Raw genomic sequence first — 15,739 nt, forward strand, 5'->3', positions numbered from 1 at the left:
CCGCGGTACTGCTCCGCCTGTCCACCTCGTGGCCCCGCCTCCAGGCGTATGGTCACGCCCACAATCCAGAGAAGTCCAATGAGTGTCCCCGCACGCCACTCAGGCCCCGCCCCAACGGGGGAATCCCCGCCCTTCGGGCTGAGTGAACCAATGCGCGATCTAGGCCCCGCCCCCGGCAGGCCCCGCCCTGGCGTCCGGCCCTCCGCGGCCTGCCTCCTTGCGGGGCGTTGCCGTCGCCGCGCCTCCGCCGCCCGCGCGGAGCCAGATGCCGCCCCCTCCGCCGGTCCCTCCCCCGGCGGCCTGGCGCCTCCCTCCCTCCCTCCCCGCCGCGGTGACTCACGGAGCGGGAGGCGGAGGCTGAGGCGGCCGCTCCCGCTGCTGCTGTTGCCGCCGCCGCGGCTGCTCCGGCTGAGCGCGCCCCGGAACAGGCCGCCGCGCGCCGCGCCCCGGACCTGCAGCCCTCGCCGGCCGGCCGGGTCGGGCGGCTCAGGTAAGCGCGAGGCCGGTCCATGCCCGCAGCGCCGGGCCCGCGCCGCGCCAGGGCTTGGGGGCGCTGGCCCTTTGTCTCCCGGGGAGGGGCCGCAGAGGGCGCCCCCGACCCGGCTCGGACCCACCCACCGGCGGGCCCCCGACTGTGTGGCTCCCTAGCCTGGGCCTCCTCGCCCCTCCTGGCGCCGCTGCCTCCCGCCGCAGACCATCCTCCTGCCTTCCTCACCTTCTCACGGGGGTCGCCTCCACAGGTGTCCGAGCCGCCCACCCTGTTGCTCACCCCTCCGCGCCCGCGTGGTTGTCATCGCCTGTTCGCCCTCCTGGTCTCGGTGCCCCCTTCTCTTTCTTCACCTGCGTCCCCACTCCCAGCATCCTCACTCTCCATGTTTCCCCAACTAATGCTGCCAAGGTCCGGCTACCGGGCCGCCCTTCCTCTCTAGTTTGAGCTGTTGTCTCCCCTATTCCATCGTTCCCTGGAAGGTGCACATTGGAGGCACATGTCTCACCTGCGTGGAGGACTTGTATAAGTGAATCTGCAAAATTAACCACTTGGAACCCAAAACTACACTTCTCACCTTTTCATCACCTCCACTCCAGTCGCTTTTCTTTTTTCATGAACCTGGCAACCAAGACCCTGAGCTCTGGACATCCAACATCCTTAGGCCCTATAGTCTCCCATTCTGTTGTGTGGTGAACTTGTCTGGACAGTACCTGCTGTCAGATTAGCTCATGGGAAGGCCCAGAGGGCTCCCTACTGGCCACAAATCAAGAGCTTTATGAATAATGGGACGTGTGGCTTGCAGCACCTTCTATCTGAGGCTCTTTCTAACTATGCTGTATCTGTAATGATTTGTCTCCTGTCACAGATCTTAAAGAAATGTGCCTGGCCTACCACTAGGTAAACTTAGGCACAAGTTGTGTTGGTAAGGGACCTGGAGGCAAGTTAGAGTTTGTCTTGAGGTTCTTTACCCTAGTATCTTGGCTCTTAGCTCCCTGCTACAACCACTGGGCTCTAGTTCCTGGCTCTAGACTCTAAGTGATAACTGATCTCTAAGTGATAACTGATCTCTGTGTCATTAAAAGTGTTCAGGGATGCCAATGCTTCCTTGGATTTAAAACAGGACTTTGAATCATAAATAAAGGAACCAGCTGTCAATTGTCATTGTGTCATTCATAGCTTCTGGTTAAGTTAGTGGTCCTTTGTAAATATAAGATGCTTCTGTGGGATGTAGATTCATTGATCCAGTAGTGAGCATTTACTATGTGCCAGGCATAGTTCCACCAGAGCTTCAACTGTGAAGACAGACACAGCCCCTACTGTCTTGGAAATGACATTCTAAGGAGGGACAGATAGTAATTGAGTAAACAAATAATTGGACAAGATCATTTCAGTAGTGGTAAATGCTATGAAGATGGGTAGGGGCCAGAACATTAAGTTCTGAGCCTTCTTGTAACACCTGCATCCAAAGAGGCTGAGGTAGGAGGATCACAGATTCAAAGCCTGCCTAGACAACTTAGACCTTCTCAAAAGAAGAAAAGAAAAGAAAAGAAAAGGGATGGTGATGTGGTTCAGTGGTAGAGTGCCCCTGTGTGCTGTCCCTAGGACCAAAAAAGAATCTGTAGGTTACAGGACAAAAAAGAAAAAAAGATTTTGTAGTTGGTAGTAAAGAACTTGGATTTATTCCAAGTACAGTTAGAAGTCATTGGATATTTTGAGCAAAGGTATTAAGATCTGATGTAACAACTGTGATAAACCAATAAAAATATATGGGAAAAAATCTGATATAAGTTTTAAAACAATGTTCTGGGTCTGAGAATGTGGTAGAGTACTTGCTTAGCATGTGTGTGGCCCTGGATTCAATCCCAGTACTTTAAATAAATAAATAAATAAATAATAAATAAATAAAATTGATAAATTAAAAAAGAAAAACTTTGTTCAGGATTGTGAGAAGCTGTGGAGGCAGGAGTATCAGTTGACTGACTATTGCAGCTGGCCAGCAAGAGATGATGGTGGCTTGAGGAATTGGGGTGGTGGCAGTATGTCTCCATGGGAAGGGCTGAGAACTGGAAAGCAGAAGTTAGGGGAACACTAGTTGAAAGTTCTATGTCTGGCAGAGAATTGCTAGACCTGGCCATGTTCAAGTTTAGTTCAGCAAAACTTATTAAGTTTTATGAGTCAGTTAGATTCTAGGAATTGGACACAAATAAGGTAAAATGACTATCCTTGAGCTTAGAGTCTGGTGGGCCTCATAGTTCAACTCAGCAGTCTCCATGCTATAACAGCATGCTCACAGAGCAGCTGCCCTTCTGATTCAAGAGGGCTTGTGGGTTTAAAAACCAGTTAAAGCCAGGTAATGTGGTACATGCCTGTGATCCCAGCAACTCAGAAGGCTGAGGCAGGAGGATTGCAAGTTTGAGGCCAACCTCAGCTACTTATTGAGGCCCTTAGCAACTTAGCAAGGCCCTGTCTCAAAATAACAAATAAAAAGAACTAGAGATGGTCTCAATAGTTAAACACCCCTGGATTCAATCCGTGGTACTATAAAAACAAAAACAGGTGAGGGGACTGTGGCTTGTTCCTTCATCGGACTGTATTCAAATGGGAGTATTATGGCCCTGATTCTGTTGTAAGATGTTGCACAAAGAAATTGGAGAGGCTGAGGATGTAGGTGATGTGGTTCAGTGGTAGAGTGCCCCTGTGTGCTGTCCCTAGGACCAAAAAAGAATCTGTAGGTTACAGGACAAAAAAGAAAAAAAGATTTTGTAGTTGGTAGTAAAGAACTTGGATTTTATTCCAAGTACAGTTAGAAGTCATTGGATATTTTGAGCAAAGGTATTAAGATCTGATGTAACAACTGTGATAAACCAATAAAAATATATGGGAAAAAATCTGATATAAGTTTTAAAACAATGTTCTGGGTCTGAGAATGTGGTAGAGCATGTGCACCCATGCACGAGGCATTGGGTTCAATACCCAGCATTGCAAAAAAAAAAAAAAGAAAAAAAAAGAAAGAAACTTGGATTGTTCTCACAGTAGGTTGGAGAATACCTGAGTGGCCATGAACTTGAGCTTTTAACCAGAAAAAAACTGGATCTCCATGCTGCTCCTGAATCATACTGTCAGAATGAGAGAGACTTGGAGGTTATGTAAGCTGGCCTCCTCTTATGGTTGGGTAGTGATGGCCCCCAGGGGCTAGGTAATCCTTTGAAGTCCCATGGCAATTTGTACATTTCCTTATGGTGCCTGTCTCTTTCTCCCCTTATTTCAGCTCCATGTGTTTACATGTGACTTCAAGCTCTCTGTGGTCAGGATCTCCATTTGATTCATCTTGCATCCCTCACAGTGTCTAGATTGGTGCCCTATACAAAGTGTAAACTCATCAGATGTCAGCTGACTGGCCTGGGTGTCTCATAGCACCTAAAACTAGTACCCAAGAATTCTGACTCTGTCCTTGTCATTTCATCAAATTGTGCTTCCTTGCAGAGTCCTCTCTGGTTACAACATGGTGGAAGCCCAGCAACCTGTCCTTCACCATGCTCACTGTATGGGCAACCCTTCCATGAAAGGGCTGCTCTCTCTCTAGCCCTGCCTGCAGGGAACAGCTGCCAAGCGTGCTGACCAAGTAGTTATTCGACACTCAGCAAATATGAAGTGTAGCTCTTAATTAGAGCACGAACTTTGTGCTGGGACTATCTGGGTTTGGATCTTGATTCATCCATCTTGAACTGTGTGATCTTCAGCAAATAATTTAACCTCTCCAGGTCTGAATTTTCCCATCTATAAAATACTAGCACCTCCCTCATAGAGTTGTTGGGGGGATTAAATTAAGTAATACCTCTTTGATGCTCAGAGCAGCATCTAGCACTTAGTATGGGCTTTGTTGAAGTATTTTTTTTCTATCTGTGGTACTGGGGCTTAAACCCAGGTGTGCTCTACCACTGAGCAGTGGTCCTTTTTAAGATTTTTTGAGACAGGACCTCTCTGAATTGCCCAGGTGGCCTTGAACTTGCAATCCTCCTGCCTCAGCCTCCCAAATTGCAGGGATTATAGATGTGTGCCAATGTTCCCAGCTAGTATTAGATATGATTTTATCTTTAAATTGATTGGCATATTAAACACTGACTGTGCTATTGTAGGTGCTAGGGATATAGCCAGGAATAAAATAGCTAAGATTGGTGGCTCAGTGAAGTTTATCTTCTTTTCGTGTGTGTGTTATTGGGGGTGGAACCAGGGCCTCCTGCGTGCTAAGCATGCCCTTTACTACTTTGCTACCCACCCAGCCCTGAAGTTTGTCTTTTGCTGTAAGAGAGTCATAAATGAATAACAAGCGAACAAAAGAATACAGGGCTGGGATTGCAGACCTGCACCACTGTGTGTGGCCCCCCTTTCTAAAAATTATTTTTTTTAAAAAATGTTTTTATTAGTGCTGTGTAGTTATGCATAATAGTGGGGTTCATTCTGACATCATATGTGTGTGGAATATAATTTGCTCCATTTCAATCCCTCGTACTTTCTGTTCCTCCCCTCCTCCCCCTATTTTCCTTACTTTACTCTACTGGTCTTCTATTTATTGATTTTTTTTTTAAAATTGGTGCTTTGTAGATGTACACAAAGGTGAAATCCACTGTGGTATATTCATGATTGTGCATTGCATAACTTGGTCAATTTTATTCCATGGTTCCTCCCTTTTCTCGTTCCTCTTCCTCTTCTGTCCCCTTCCTCTACATCATTGCTCTCCCTTCTGTTTTCATGAGATTCACTCCCCTCTTTTTTTATTTTTTCTTTCTTATTTTGCTCTACCTTCTGCATATGACCCTTGACTTTCTGAGTCTGCTTCTTTCTCTTAGCAGGACGTTCTCCAGTTCCATCCATTTCCCAGCAAATGCCATAATTTCATTCTTTATGGCCAAGTAAAAACTTCATTGTGTCAGTATACGATATCTTCTTTAACCAATCATCTGTTGGAAAACCCACAGTTAGATGCCTAGGTGGCAACACCATAACCGAATGCATGTTGTCAGGCCCAAGGGCCTCTCCATCCTCGTGGAGGAGAGTGCTAACCTTCTCTCCTTTCATACAATACTAAAATTAGTTTTTGAGAGAGGGCCTTGCTAAATCTCCCAGGCCTGGCTTCAAACTTGTGATCTTCCTGCCTCAGCCTCCCGAGTGAGGGTCATAACTTTAGCTAGTTCTGAGGGGTGACTTTTAAATGGAGAGCTGGATGATGGTCCCAAGGGACAGCTAGCTTTGTGGGCAGAGAGAACAAGAGCAAAAAATCCCAGTGGGCTGGAGTATGGTAAGCAAGGAGTCAGTAGGGCATAGGTCTGTGACCGTGTTAGAGTTGGATTTTACTCTTGAATTCTGAAGAGTGGGAAGTTGCTGCATGGGAACTTTTCCTGGGGCTCTAAGAGAATATTTGAATTCATACTAGCAGAAAGCAGGACACGAGGAAGAACAGTTGGAGTGGCATGACCTTGTCCTGGGAAGGCCTTTGTGGGCCAGCGGGCTAGCAGTGTTGAATTTTCCCATCCAGGTCCTCATTTCTCTAACCCAGGTACTCAGATGACCTATGAACCCTCAGCTTGGTTGACCAAGGGACTGCACATTCCATCAAGTGTTCTTTTTTCCCTGAGTAAGTCATTCACAAATATTTCTTTTCTTTCTTTTTTAGTACTGGAGATTGGTCCAAGGGGCGCTCTATCATTGGGCTATATCCTCAGCCCTTTTTATTTTTTACTTTAAGATAAGGGTCTGAGTTGCCCAGGCTGGCTTTGAACTTGTGATCCTCCTATCTCAGCTTCCCAAGTAGCTGAGATTACAGGTGTGGGCCAGCATACCTGGCAGCAAAGAGTTTTTTGAGTACAATGAATGTGTGGCCAGCCCTTAGCACCTTTTCATCTCCAGTGGAATGTTCTGTGTTCTCTGTTCTGTGTGTTACACCTTATCTTTTTTTTTTTTTTTTTTTTTTTTTTTGCAGTGCTGGGGATGGAACCTAGCCCTCACATATGCTGGGCAATGCTCTACCACTGAGCTCTACCTCTAGCCTAAGTCCCTTACCCTTGCAGTGACTCTTTGACATCCTTGGAGTTTTGTTGAAGTTGTTCACATGTGCCTCATGGGTGTGCTTGCTCACAGATATCAGTTTCTGGAATATCAAGATAGAACTGGCAGCTTTCCTAGCCACCTTCTCTTCTAACCTCCCACCAAGTACCACCAGGCCCCTGTAAAGGGTCAGTCTACCCTGTCACCTGAATACCTCCTGTTGATCACTAGTTAAAAACATGTGGTATCTAGAAAGCACTGACTCTCTTTGGTCTGGGCTGGTGGAATTGAAAACTCAGCAGCACATTCAGAAAGGGACTTTCAGACCCAGGGGCTCAGTTCTCCAGGAACCCAAGTTGGCCTCTTGCCTGGTGCAACTTTTCGAATCCTCCCACAGGCATGCCACTGTCAGTTATTGTCCATGATAACTGCTCTGCCAAGAGAGGCCAGCAGGAGTTACTAGAAATTAAGTAGAACTTTTGTGTTACAAGTCATGTTCAGGGTCCTGGGGCATTTCATTGGCAGAGTTGAAATGCCTGCTAGTCACATGTCATCTGTGATCTCATAAAAACTAAACAGTGGGTACTGTCTTTTCCTCATGTAACTGGTTTTCTTATTATGAGAACGATAAGAGCTCATTTAGAAAATGAGAAAATGAGTGGTAACGCATTTTAAGTACATTGTCTCATTTAATCTCACTGTAGTTTCTGAGATATGTGCAGTTGTTACCATTTACATATTCAGGAACTGTGGCCTAGAAAGGTTAAGAAACTTGTTTGAGGTTCAGCTCATCAGGAACAATCTTGGCAGCATGTCTTCCAAGCAAAGCTCTGAGTACCATGTTATATATTGTTTCTCAAAAGAAATTACAGAGAGAGAAGAAAAAAAAATCTCCCTTAAGCCCAGTGCAGGTGACATACTTAGGGTAGCCAGAGTTAACTCACTGACTGCTGCAAAGGGTTTGAATCCTAGGCCCCTCCCCTGTCTTGTTTGACCTTGGGCAAGCTAATTAACCTCCCTTTGCCTCACTTTCTCTGACTGTAAATGGGGATAATGATACTCGTACCTTCATAGTTCCCAGGGGCATTGTGATGTTTGAGCCAAAGTGCTTTTGGACTTCTTTTATGAAAAAGAACTGGGCACCAACTGCTGCTCTACTCAGTTGTTAGAGACCTATTGTGCCCTGGTCCTCCATGAAGCTTGTTAAAAAGGAAAAGACCGCAGTCCCCAGAGAGACGGGCATCCTTCTGAGGTGGGCATAGCTGGACCCAAACATTGTTTTCTCCCTTCCGAAGTTTCTGAAAGATCAAGCATCATGAATATGTCTCCATTTTCATGGTACTGTTGTTCTGTGCAAGCAGGTGTCTGTACTGCACATCAACAGGGTTTTGAGCACTATGGGAGCAGGCTGCATAGGGTCTGGTGGGTTGGTTCCCTATCATGTAAGCCAGGAATGGAGATGCCAAGAAGAGGTGGTTGTCTTCCTTTTGTTCTCCTTGCACGCCCACCCCACCAGAATGACTCATTGATTCAGAGCTGGTTGTATATATCAGTGATGGAGTGCTTACCTAGCTTGCACAAGGCCTTGGTTTCATCCATAGCACTGTCGAGAGAGAGAGAGAGAGAGAGAGAGAGAGAGAAAGAGAGAAAGAGAGAGAAAGATATTAATTAATTTAGTGAGGTTTTATTATATTCTGTAGTGGCCTGGGCACTGTTGTAGGTACTGGGAATACTGTGGCAGGTGGGTAAAAATAGTTCTCCATTCATGGTTTGTAGTCTAGAACTAAGAGGCTTATTATCTAGGAGGGTCATGTGAATGAAGAAAGAATGAGGGGCTGGGGTTGTGGCTCAGTGGTAGAGCACTTGCCTGGCATGTGTGAGACACTGGGTTCAATTCTCAGCACCACATATAAATAAATAAATAAAAAATAAAGACAACTTAAAACATTAAAAAAAAAATCTTTGTTAAAAAAAAAAAGAAAGAAAGAATATGCTGGTGAGAGTGTGTTGACCTCTCAGGAAAAGAATCAGATAGAGTTTTCAGATATATACCTCAGCCCTAGTGGTTACCTGCTCTAGGTGAGCATTAAGGTGGTGGGCTACACTGGCTTCCCTGAAGAGCAGAGGAAGATTTATAGATTATATGACAGGTGACCACAGCCGCACCTGGTATGGGCATCGTTAGCCACAAGAACACCTGAGCAGCCCTGGTTAGTAAGAACTCTGCTTCGGCTTACAGCCCTAACCTCTGTTACTTGAGGTGGGATTACATGGAAGGTCTCTCCCCAGAGTTTTTGCTTGGGGTATTGGGTTTTGGAATTCTGCCACCAACTTGGTGTCTTTTGTACGTACCAGTCATCTGACCTCCAGAAAGTCCTTCCTTCCAGATAGTTCTTTCCCTGCCAACTTCAGAAAACAGGCCTATGGCAGCAAGTGGACTGCGGGGCTCTCTGGTGTGCCCAGAGTTCCTGGAGGGATGGATGCATGTAGACCTCTGTCTCAAGCCCCTCTTTAGGATCAGTATATGCAAAGCAAGGCAGAGGTGGGCTTCTTGTTCCCCATGCCTGCCTGGAGGCAGGCCTCCAGGTCTCTTGGAAGACCAAGGTCAGGGAGGTCCCACAGCTCATGTGAAGCACGCAGTGTTCCTCTCTCCCCCCAGCCAGCACTGGTGTGAAGAGGGCAAAGGGCTGGCAGAGGCAGCTAGCCATGTTTAGAGGGAGAGGAAGGTGCCAAGGTGGCATGACATATCCCTGGGTGATGTTATCGCTGGTGGGCACTATGCCTGTGCCAGTCAGCTACCCCCAGTCTGGCGGCCAGGGCAGAATCATGCAGCATCTTGATCAGGAGGAAATGGCAGGCACAGTGAGACCAGGTCACTCAGTGTGGCTGGAGCCCGCAGTGGTGCCGTTGCAGCGAGGCGAATGTGACCCACTTCCATCTCCTCTCCCACGTGGAGAGCAGGGTGGGAGGCTTTGAGACCAGCTCCAATTAAGCTTTTTTTTCAGGCCCATGTATAGCCCAAGAATCCAACCCACATGTTTCCTGCTGCTGGAATCCCATGGTCTGTGTCCCTGATCTGAATAACAAGCCCAGGGCGAATGAAGTTACTGCCTGTCATTCAGCAACCCTGGATTCTGCCAGTGGGCTTCCTGCAGAGATCAGGGTCCCTGTGGATCAAACATCATTCACTACATGGGCCCCACCCATGTCCTGACTAATTTACCGGGTAAATCATGGACCAGTTTCCAAGGAGATGGGCTAGTCACCCTCCCTGAACATTCTTCTGCTACAGGATTGTAAAATGAGATCTGTTTGGGGCCCTCTAGGTTTCTTCAGGTAGAGGACGTTTTCATGATTTTATATTTGTAATTTCCCGTTTCTTTTGTGTGTGTGTATGGCGGGACTGATTTACATACCTAACGCTGTGAGTGCTATTGGATAATTTAGGAACTTTAAGACGGTAGAGTGGTAGTTCTGAACCCCTTAGTGATCCTCTTTTATTTATGAAGAAGGGAGCAAAAGGCGGTAACTGCCAAGGTCAGGGTCAACTCTGGCTAGGCCTGGGGAGCTGGTTCCTGATCTTGTGTTCCCTCCTGGCCTTCCGAAACCTGAGGAAAAGGCTCCCGTTCCCCTGTCAGTACCACTGGCGCTTTGCACAGCCCTGCAGCGCATGGCCTTCCTCTGGCCAGTTGCTGGGGTTGCAGGAAGATAGGGTGCCTCTGACTCTTCGGAGGGCATGGTGGGGTTCTAACAAACCCTCTGTAAGGTGTCCCTCTAGACCCTCAGGCAGCCTCCTGCCTGGAGCAGCCTTCCGGAGCATGTGCCTGGCACAGTGAAGCCAGTCAGCTGGAAACGGCTGAATCTCCGTCTCCTTCTCCCTCCTGGGGTGGTGGGTGCTGCTGCCGCCGGAGAGATCATGGGCACCCCTCTGCCTTCCTCTGCTTTGGATGGAGGTTACGTGCTCTTCATCACCAATCTCAAGCCCATAAGTGGTGAAGGTGGAGACAATTCTCTACATCAGACATGGCCCTGTCCCGCCGGAACCACACAGGAACTGTTCTTTTATTCTGATCTTCTGACCCCATTCCACTTCCTTTAAAGAAATGTTCATTCTTTTTGAGTAGTTAATAGTGCAGAATTGAGAGGGTTACATGGTAAAAACTAAAACTTCCTCCCGCCCTGAATTCATAGCCACATAGTTCCTCTCCCCCCCCGTGACCACTCTTAAAGGTCTTCCATGTCTTTTGTTTTGTTTGTTTTTTATCATGCTGGGGATCAAACCCAGGGCCCGTGTATAGCCCAAGAATACAACCCACATGTTTCCTGCTGCTGGAATCCCATGGTCTGTGTACCACTAAGCTGCACATATTTTTGCAGTGCTGGGACTCGAACTCAGGACTTCATGCGTGCTAGGCAAATTCTGTGCCACTGAGCTGTGTCCCTGGCCCCCAGAGTTTTGATTTTAATGTAACTAGATTTTGTAAATCTTTTATGACTTATAGGTTTAAATTCATACAATTTTCTCCCACTTTTCCTGTATTTTCTTAACACATATTCACACTTTATAAGTTTAAAACTGATCCAAAACCAAGATTGGATCCAAAATTGGGGCAAGCTGGCCTTATGCACCTCCAGGGGAACACTGATAATGTCAGCTACAGTAGTTTCTTGCTAACATGTTTTAAATTAATTCTAAGTAACAACTGTACAAATCTAGATTATGGGTAATCCTAAAGTCAGTGGTCCTGAACTCTCAAAAATGTTAATGTGGTGATAAACAAAGAAAAGATGACAAACCATTCCAGACCAGGGAGATTAAAGAGCATCGGAACTCAGCGCAGTCGAGATCCTTCATTGGGTGCTCCACTAAAAACCAGTAAAGGAACTGGGCACGGTGGTGCATGCCTGTAATCCCAGTGACTCAGGAGGCTGAGGCAGGAGGATTGCAAGTTCAAAGCCAGCCTCAGCAATTTAGCAAGGCCCTGAGCAACTTAGCAAGACCCTGTCTCACAATAAAAAATAAAAAGGGCTGAGGATATGTCTCAGTGGTTAAGCACCCCTGCATTCAATCTCTAGCACGCTCCCAAAAAAAAGAAAGGAAGAAAAGGAGAAGAGAAAAAAAAAAGTTAAGGCTAAATTGAAGAGGGAGGATTGGGAAAATTTGGATATGGTATGTGTAGAAACCATGGTACCAGGTCACTATTAAATACCTTGGGGTAGCTTGGCATGGTGGTATATGTCTGTAATCCCAGTGATTTGAGAGGCTGAAGCAGGAGGATCCCAAGTTTGAGACCAGATTCAGCAACTTAGAGAGACCCTATCTCAAAATAAAAATAAAAAGAACTGGGAATATAGGTTAGTAGTAGGGTGCCCCTGGCTTCAATTCCCAGTACTGAAATAAGTAAATAAATAAATAAATAAAATTTAAAAATGAATTCCTTGGGGGTGAGAATGAATGGCATTGTGGATTGTGGGTATCTAGGAGAGTGGCATTAGGAGATCCTGAAAGAGGTTGTTTAGCGAAGTGTCGTGATATCTGTGATATCTGTGACTTACCTTCAAATGGTTCTGGAAAAAAGAGGGACTGGGAGTGTAACTTAATGGAAGAGCATTTCCTTAGCAAGTGCAAGGCTTGGGTTGAACCGCTAGCACCATTAAAGAAGGAAGGGAGGGAGGGAGGGAGGGAGAGAATGAAAGACAGATACACCCACTTACGCCCACCCCAGAGAGGCATCAGACAAATATAGCAAAATGTTATCAATGACTCTGGAGGCCAGGTATTTGGGTGTACATTGTACTATTCTCTGGGCTTTTCTTTCTTTTCTTTTTTGGTGGTACTAGGGATTGAACCCAGGGTTGCTATACCACTGAGCCACATCGCCAGCCCTTTTATTTTTTATTTTGAAACAGGGTCTCACTGTATTGCTTAGGGCCTTGCTATGTTGCCAAGGCTGGCCTCAAACTTGAGAGCCTCCTGCCTTGGCCTCCTGAGTAGCTGGGATTACATGCATGCACTAGTGTGTCTGGCTTCTTTTCGCTTTCTTAAGGCTTTGGAAATTTTAAAAATAAAAAGACAAGGAAAAGGAAAAACAGAAAACACAACTTTGCTCCATCTGGAGCTTACTTTGACTCAGGCCCTTTGCCTTTCACCTGGCTCTCCTGGCGATTGGCCTGGATTTCGGTTTCTTCCACCTTTTGCAGCAGTCATCTTTCTCTTAGGAATATCTTTCGTTGTGTTATCTTATTTTGGATTAGGGAAGTTTTTATAACAAAAGTAATTTAAATGACCTTTCTAGAAGAAGGCAAGGACTAGTGTGCTGTTACCTGTGTGCTCATGCCAGGTTTTTTTGTTTGTCTGTTCTTCTTCACATTGCATCGTGTGTCCCAAGTAAATTTGCCAGGAAGCTTTGTTCTCTGGGACCTAAACAAAGTCTTGCATCTCAGAAATACCATCAGAGTTATGCAAAGGGCAGTAAACGTCTCTCAGTGAACCTTGGTGTAAGCTCTTTACTCTCAGCTAAGTTTTGCAAGAGGGCAGGTCCTCCTTGCCTTCTGGGAACACAGGCTTCTGGCTTTCATTTTGTGAAATGTGACAGTCTTGTGCGAATCCTGGTCTCAACCCAGGAGTCTTTTTGGCAGGGGAGCTCTTCTTGGGCCAGCTTGCCAGGAGCTTCAGCTCCTTCTGTGGTTTGGTGGCTTTGGAAATGAGGGATGTCATTACAAATGGGTGATGAGGGTTTGGCTCCTGAGCTAGATTACCAGGGTGTGTCCAGTTCTGGATGCTTATGCCTGTACCCATTGGCAATGGAGCAGTTTCTCGGAGCCCTGATGCCAACCCCCATGGCCTCTAAGCCCATTCCTAAGTCCACTCTTCTGAACTTTCCCATGGTGGTCCTGACCTTGAGCAAACCCTCCTGGGAGATGTGGGTACGTTCCTGCTGTATCAAATGCTCTCTCCTCATCTCTTTTGGAATGAGTGCTATTGATCTTCTGCACCTCACTGTAGCCTACACTCTCCATGACCTCAGACTGAATGATGCTTGTGACCCATTAAGATTTTTCCTCAATTTCCCCCAGTACTGGGGATTGAACAGGAGGTGCTTTACCTCTGCTGCATCCCCAGCCCTTTTTATTTTTTATTTTGAGACAGGGTTTTGCTGAATTGCCCAGGCTGTCCTTGAACTTGTGATCCTCCTGCCTGAACCTCCACAGTCACTAGGATTACAGGCATGCACCACTGTGCCTGGCTAGAAATGTTCCTCTTGATACCATTTCCCCAGCAAGTTAATGGAATAAACACATGGGAGATTCTGAAGGTGTCTTTGTTTAAAACATTTTGTATTTTGATTATCAGCTTGTTAAATACTTGGGGAGGAAGGAAACTGAGCCCCCAGTAACCCCTAGGGAGAGGCTTCCTCCTTCCTTGGATTATGTTTTGTTTGGAGTAGCCACAAAGCTGCCTGTGTAGTGGAGCAGGGGCAGTTACAGGCACACCATCAGTGTGGCACATATACCGTGCGTGGTGACAAACCTTGCCGTGTGTAGCACACTTGGGTATGTTTGCAACATAAACAGACACACGTGCATTTTTATGCAGATTAGCACATTCCTGTATAGTTAGAACCTATTGGAAAGGGGCTTGGCTTTACACCTTACAACTTATTTTCTTCAGTTTGGCTTCATTGAGTTCCACCCAGGAAGCCACCTCTGGGGCTCCGAACTGAGTCTGAGGACAGCCATCCCCAGAGCTGGACACTTAGGGGCCTGGGGTATGACTAAGTGACTGAGCTCTCAACCGGTAGGCTACCCAGTTGATTTAAGATGGGAAGCACAGGTGATGCCGCAAAACTGTTCAGGCCGCTTCACTGGTTGAACCAATTAAGGGAGGAAAATTAAGGAGAAGGAAGCAGTGGAGGTAGGGTGGAAACGGAAAGAGCTGGAAAGGGTGGGGATTCTTGAGCTGGCCAGCCTGTCCTGGGGTGTTCTGGGACGACCTGGGGTCCTGGGAGAGCTGGACTGGCCCTGCCCAGACCTACCTGTGACAGTGAGAGTGACTGAGCATGTCTGTGGCTCAGAGTGAATGGGGCTGAGAGCAGCTAATGGAGAGATTGGCACAGTCTCCTCCTGTGTTGGTCTCTGCACTTCCTCTTTGAAAGAAAAGAACCCCCAAAACTGTAACTTTTAAATTTCCCAGGTTAATTAGAATTTTAAATTGTGGCCCTGCAAGAGTTGATGTAGCTGTGAATAGCGGGGTTGATGGAGCTTCCAGGGATGAGGTTTCCATTCTGGTCCCCTTCTATGGAGGTGACCCAAACTCCTGGCCAGGCTCCTGTCCTGGGATTATTGGGTCTAGAATTGGTTCTTCAAGCCTAAAGTTGACCAGAAGCACAACTGAGATTTTTCTCTTGGGGACTTAAGCTCCACAGCACACTGGGAGTATTTCTGGTATGGTATAGTATGGTATAGCTCACAAGAGAGAAAAGGGGTCCTTTTGAGGGCAGGGGATGTAATTCAGTAGTAGAGCACTTACCTAGCTTGCATTAGGACCTGGGTTCGATCCCCAGCACTGCCAAAAACAAAACCCAAAATGTTAAAAATCAATGGGTTTGTTTTCTGGGTGAGATGGTGCACACCTGTAATCCCAGTGAGGCAGATTTGTAAATTCAAGGCCAGCCTGGGCAACTTAGCAAGACCCTGTCTCAAAATGAAAAATAAGGGCTGGGGATATAGCTCAGTTGGTAGAGTGCTTGCCTCACATGCACAAGGCCCTGGGTTCAATCCCCAGTACCGCAAAAAAAAAAAAAAAAAAAAAAAAAAAAAAAGGGAAAGAAAGAAAAATAAAAGACGGACCCAGCACAGTGGTACACACCTATAATCCCAGCGGTTCGGGAGGCAGAGACAGGAAGATCGTGAGTTCAAAGCCAGCCTCAGCAACAGTGAGGCGCTAAGCAACTCAGTAAGACCCTGTCTCTAAATAAACTACAGAATAGGGCTGGGTGGGTGGCTTAGTGGTTGAGTACCCCTGAGTGCAATCCCTGGTACCCCCCGCCCCCCCAAAAAAAACGACTGGAGCTGTTACTCAGGGGTAAGGTGCCCCTGGGTTCAATCCCCAGTCCCCCCCTCTGCCCCCACCAAAGGGAGTCCTTTTTCCAGCTCACAGGATGGTCTTTTGATGCCCTTGGTCAGGAAGCTTCCTGCCAGGGTCAC

General features: G+C 46.9%; 1 protein-coding gene, 1 non-coding gene and 1 pseudogene across 2 annotated transcripts in view; 2 read left to right on the forward strand and 1 right to left on the reverse strand.

Annotated features, from left to right (window-relative positions):
- Positions 1–237: 237 nt before the first annotated feature.
- Positions 238–15,739, forward strand: part of Ctnnbip1 (catenin beta interacting protein 1) — a 48,508-nt gene continuing 33,006 nt past the window's right edge. The window contains exon 1 of the mRNA XM_047540437.1: positions 238–490. The gene's annotated coding sequence lies outside the window, so the exon portion shown is untranslated. The remainder of the gene's footprint in view (positions 491–15,739) is intronic.
- Positions 5,455–5,573, reverse strand: LOC124968794 (uncharacterized; annotated as a pseudogene).
- Trnav-cac (transfer RNA valine (anticodon CAC)) lies at positions 15,252–15,325 on the forward strand. Its single transcript has one exon. It is a non-coding gene; the product is annotated as a tRNA-Val (tRNA).

The sequence above is a fragment of the Sciurus carolinensis genome, chromosome 1 (genome assembly GCF_902686445.1).
Source record: "Sciurus carolinensis chromosome 1, mSciCar1.2, whole genome shotgun sequence".
In the NCBI taxonomy this organism is placed as follows: Eukaryota; Metazoa; Chordata; class Mammalia; order Rodentia; family Sciuridae; genus Sciurus; species Sciurus carolinensis.